A 5,836-nucleotide genomic window follows, 5' to 3' on the forward strand; every position below is an offset into this window, starting at 1 on the left:
AAAATGTTTTTGAAAACTAGCCATTTTCCCTATATCCTTAGCAAGATCTAAAACAGTGTAAGTTACAGTTTGCCGAATTGTGTAGATATACTGCATATAGCATACTAAATATTTTAATTTTACTTTTATTAAAACTGATGACCATCTTCCTTATTAAAGTTTTTGCAAAATCAAACTGTTGAGATGAAATGTAATACCTTCATTTGTATCAAGCTATCCAATAAGCCAAATAAAACACTTTGCTGTTCGGTGTGCCTGATGAATATATTCAATGCTTTCAAGTGGTAAAGACGTGTCATAGATGTTGCTGTTGCCCCATGCAGATCTCCTTGATCAGGCAGGCCTATGCACACCACTGCCACTGTTGGCTGTTAACCACAGATTTTCTTTATTCAGGGAATGACCTTAGTTGTACATTCCCTCTGACCTTCTTCCACATTAACTATTGACTAATTGATAGGCCCACTTTCCTCAAGATGGAAACCACGTTCATGCATAATTTCTATCCAAAGCTTCTCAGGGGATCAGACTGAAGCTGGACTTCAACTAAAGGGCAACCTTGCTTAGCTCCTTCTCCTGACCTAAGATACCTCCTTCATTCTCTTTCTCCAGAGAGTGCACCCTCCATGAGCAACTTGAATGAAAATCCTTCCTCAAACTCTGCTTGTAGGAAAACTCATCTAAGACAAACTATTCTAACTGATAAATTATTAAATATTTTAGAAGTCATTGCCTATTTAGTTTGGTAAGAAAAGTACAGTATTCCTGACTTTTCTTATAATAACTGGAGAAAATAATGATTGGAGAAAGATAATACTCAAGAGTTGTAGCTGAGATACAGTTCAGGAAAATCTTTGAAAAATGAGAGAAAAGGAAAAATGCAAGTAGAATGGCAATTGGATCCAATTCAGCATGTGCCATAGCTGAATAAGTACAGTTTCAGAAAAAAATAAAAGGAGTATATTATAAAGAAAATAATTTTAAAACATTCTAGAGGGATAGCTGAAGGATATGAGATTTCTCCTTGGAATACTCACCAAGTGTTCAGTAAGAGAGATGAGAAAAGATTAATGACAAGGAATGCTGTTACAAAAGTTTAGGAAAGAAATGTCATTGGATTCTTCCACAGTCACACTAGAAAAAAGGCGATGGAGCCAACGTAACATGCTTTCAGTCACTATATTCTCAATTTTCTTTTTTTTTTTTTTTTTTTTTTTTTTCTCATTAAACTTTTTTAATGGGTCTCAAAATTCTGTGACAAATTTTTGGTCAAGTTGTTTCCATTAAAAAGTACTGATTTTAAAAACTAATAACTTAAAACTGCCACACGCAAAAAAGAAAACCAAAGTGGTCCACAAAACATTCTCCTTTCCTTCTGAAGGTTTTACGATGCATTGTTATCATTAACCAGTCTTTTACTACTAAACTTAAATGGCCAATTGAAACAAACAGTTCTGAGACCGTTCTTCCACCACTGATTAAGAGTGGGGTGGCAGGTATTAGGGATAATATTCATTTAGCCTTCTGAGCTTTCTGGGCAGACTTGGTGACCTTGCCAGCTCCAGCAGCCTTCTTGTCCACTGCTTTGATGACACCCACCGCAACTGTCTGCCTCATATCACGAACAGCAAAGCGACCCAAAGGTGGATAGTCTGAGAAGCTCTCAACACACATAGGCTTGCCAGGAACCATATCAACAATGGCAGCATCACCAGACTTCAAGAATTTAGGGCCATCTTCCAGTTTTTTACCAGAACGGCGATCAATCTTTTCCTTCAGCTCAGCAAACTTGCATGCAATGTGAGCCGTGTGGCAATCCAACACAGGGGCATAGCCAGCACTTATTTGGCCTGGATGGTTCAGGATAATCACCTGAGCAGTGAAGCCAGCTGCTTCCATTGGTGGGTCGTTTTTGCTGTCACCAGCAACGTTGCCACGACGAACATCCTTGACAGACACATTCTTGACATTAAAGCCCACGTTGTCCCCAGGAAGAGCTTCACTCAAAGCTTCATGGTGCATTTCGACAGATTTTACTTCAGTCGTTACGTTGACTGGAGCAAAGGTGACCACCATACCAGGGTTTGAGAACACCAGTCTCCACTCGGCCAACAGGAACAGTACCAATACCACCAATTTTGTAGACATCCTGGAGAGGCAGGCGCAAGGGCTTGTCAGTTGGACGAGTTGGTGGTAGGATGCAGTCCAGAGCCTCAAGCAGCGTGGTTCCACTGGCATTGCCATCCTTACGGGTGACCTTCCATCCCTTGAACCAAGGCATGTTAGCACTTGGCTCCAGCATGTTGTCACCATTCCAACCAGAAATTGGCACAAATGCTACTGTGTCGGGGTTGTAGCCAATTTTCTTAATGTAAGTGCTGACTTCCTTAACAATTTCCTCGTATCTCTTCTGGCTGTAGGGTGGCTCAGTGGAATCCATTTTGTTAACACCAACAATTAGTTGTTTCACACCCAGTGTGTAAGCCAGAAGAGCATGCTCTCGGGTCTGCCCATTCTTGGAGATACCAGCTTCAAATTCACCAACACCAGCAGCAACAATTAGGACAGCACAGTCAGCCTGAGATGTCCCTGTAATCATGTTTTTGATGAAGTCTCTGTGTCCTGGGGCATCAATGATAGTCACATAATACTTGCTGGTCTCAAATTTCCACAAGGAGATATCAATGGTGATACCACGTTCCCGCTCAGCTTTCAGTTTATCCAAGACCCAGGCATACTTGAAGGAGCCCTTTCCCATCTCAGCAGCCTCCTTCTTAAATTTTTCAATGGTTCTTTTGTCGATGCCACCGCATTTGTAGATCAGATGGCCAGTAGTGGTGGACTTGCCCGAATCTACGTGTCCAATGACGACAATGTTGATATGAGTCTTTTCCTTTCCCATTTTGGCTTTTAGGGGTAGTTTTCACGACACCTCTGTTCTGGCGGCAAACCCGTTGCGAAAAAGCTATATTCTCAATTTTCAACTTAGAATTCCATACTGAACTGTACTCTCAATCTAATATGAAGGTAGAATATGTACGTTTTTAAATATGCAATTCTCAAGTTCTCAAAAATTAATCAGGAAGCTTGTATCCTTTGCCAGGAAGCTTCTAAAGGATATATTTTAACAAAATGAAGAAGTAAATCAAGAAAAAATCCAGAACATCAAGGATGCCTCATGGAGAGGCAGATGAAATCCTGGGATCATGATAAAGAGGGGCTCCAAAGACATATTCTGAAAGTTAGAACATATTTGGAATAAATTTATTGCTCTCAGAAAGAGTTTAGAGATGAGTAAGTGAAATATACACTGAAAATATGCAAAGAAAAAAGAAAATTATTGCACCAAAGCAAAACAAAAAGCTACTCAAGAATATAACAGTTTCAGGAATTTGGATGTGTCTTGCTCCTACATACACAAAATTCTATTTACATGCTGTGCTCATTCAATTCAAATTTTCTAAATATATCTATCTTCTGGCCTATCAATGGTTTCTCAAAAAGAATAGAAGGACCAAAAAGACAGTGTGCAAAATCTTAAACTCCAAATGACGTCTTAATCTATGACAGACTCTGCCTCCAAGGTAAGTTCTGAAAAACCTATTCTATTTTTCCACATAGTTCTAATAAACTGCATCTATCTGGCCTGCTTATAAGATGTCAACATCAAAATTTTTCTATCCTGGTTGTGTTTATCTAACAATGATGGGAAAAACTAAAAGTAAAAAATAATTAGTTAGCAATGAGATAGATGAGGTTCCACATTATTCAGTCTTTGCTAAACCAATATATATTACCTTCATACTTCTTAGCAAGTTTTCTTTCCTGTTTGACCTACTTCATAAAGCTTTACATAAAACAAGATTGATATAATTCTAGGTATAAATAAATGTGCCCATATAACATGCTTCTGAATGAAATATAGAAAGGAAAATTTCTTTTTATACCTATGGGTATTAAAAATAGACAAGTTTAGGTAACTAGGTAATCATTGCTATTGCTTATTTGTAATATGGGTAAAACCTTGTGATTTTACAAATTGAGGTGGCATAAAAACTGCTCAGAACTACAGAAAAAATTACCATGTCAATATAACATGGATGTCAAGGGAGAATAGTACACAACAGAAAGTTTATATCTGTACAAAATGACCTACTTCATATAAGATAGCATTAAATTACTGCAGGGATGAGTGTCAGACAGTATAAAATGCCTATTTGTCCCATGCAACCTACTTTTACTTTGAGCTTTTCTTTTTTTTTTTTTTTTTTTTTTTTTTTTTTTTTTTTAATTATACTTTAAGTTCTAGGGTACATGTGCATAACCTGCAGGTTTGTTACATATGTATACTTATGCCATGTTGGTGTGCTGCACCCATCAACTCGTCAGCACCCATCAATTCATCATTTATATCATGTATAACTCCCCAATGCAATCCCTCCCTCCTCCCCCCTCCCCCCTCCCCATGATAGGCCCCAGTGCGTGATGTTCCCCTTCCCGAGTCCAAGTGATCTCATTGTTCAGTTCCCACCTATGAGTGAGAACATGCGGTGTTTGGTTTTCTCTTCTTGTGATAGTTTGCTAAAAATGATGGTTTCCAGCTGCATCCATGTCCCTACAAAGGACGCAAACTCATCCTTTTTTATGGCTGCATAGTATTCCATGGTGTATATGTGCCACATTTTCTTAATCCAGTCTGTCACAGATGGACATTTGGGTTGATTCCAAGTCTTTGCTATTGTGAATAGTGCCGCAATAAACATACGTGTACATGTGTCTTTGTAGTAGAATAATTTATAATCCTTTGGGTATATACCCAGTAGTGGGATGGCTGGGTCATATGGTACATCTAGTTCTAGATCCTTGAGGAATTGCCATACTGTTTTCCATAATGGTTGAACTAGTTTACAATCCCACCAACAGTGTAAAAGTGTTCCTACTTCTCCACATCCTCTCCAACACCTGTTGTTTCCTGACTTCTTAATGATTGCCATTCTAACTGGTGTGAGATGATATCTCATTGTGGTTTTGATTTGCATTTCTCTGATGGCGAGTGACGATGAGCATTTTTTCATGTGTCTGTTGGCTGTATGAATATCTTCTTTTGAGAAATGTCTGTTCATATCCTTTCCCCACTTTTTGATGGGGTTGTTTGTTTTTTTCTTGTATATTTGTTTGAGTTCTTTGTAGATTCTGGATATTAGCCCTTTGTCAGATGAGTAGGTTGCAAAAATTTTCTCCCATTCTGTAGGTTGCCTATTCACTCTGATGGTAGTTTCTTTTGCTGTGCAAAAGCTCTTTAGTTTAATTAGATCCCATTTGTCAATTTTTGCTTTTGCTGCCGTTGCTTTTGGTGTTTTAGACATGAAGTCCTTGCCCATGCCTACGTCCTGAATGGTACTACCTAGATTTTCTTCTAGGGTTTTTATGGTATTAGGTCTAACATTTAAGTCTCTAATCCATCTTGAATTAATCTTCGTATAAGGGGTAAGGAAAGGATCCAGTTTCAGCTTTCTACTTATGGCTAGCCAATTTTCCCAGCACCATTTATTAAATAGGGAATCCTTTCCCCATTTCTTGTTTCTCTCAGGTTTGTCAAAGATCAGATGGCTGTAGATGTGCGGTATTATTTCTGAGGACTCTGTTCTGTTCCATTGGTCTATAGCTCTGTTTTGGTACCAGTACCATGCTGTTTTGGTTACTGTAGCCTTGTAGTATAGTTTGAAGTCAGGTAGCGTGACGCCTCCAGCTTTGTCCTTTTGACTTAGGATTGTCTTGGCAATGCGGGCTCTTTTTTGGTTCCATATGAACTTTAAAGCAGTTTTTTCCAATTCTG

At 38.6% G+C, this 5,836-nt stretch overlaps 1 pseudogene across 1 annotated transcript; it reads right to left on the bottom strand.

Moving 5' to 3' along the window:
• Positions 1-1,194: 1,194 nt before the first annotated feature.
• Positions 1,195-2,966, bottom strand: LOC104656229 (annotated as a pseudogene). Its single transcript, XR_004058084.1, has one exon. The product of XR_004058084.1 is annotated as an elongation factor 1-alpha 1 pseudogene (transcript).
• Between the last annotated feature and the right edge of the window lie 2,870 nt (positions 2,967-5,836).

Source organism: Rhinopithecus roxellana, chromosome 6 (genome assembly GCF_007565055.1).
Source record: "Rhinopithecus roxellana isolate Shanxi Qingling chromosome 6, ASM756505v1, whole genome shotgun sequence".
Taxonomy (NCBI): domain Eukaryota; kingdom Metazoa; phylum Chordata; class Mammalia; order Primates; family Cercopithecidae; genus Rhinopithecus; species Rhinopithecus roxellana.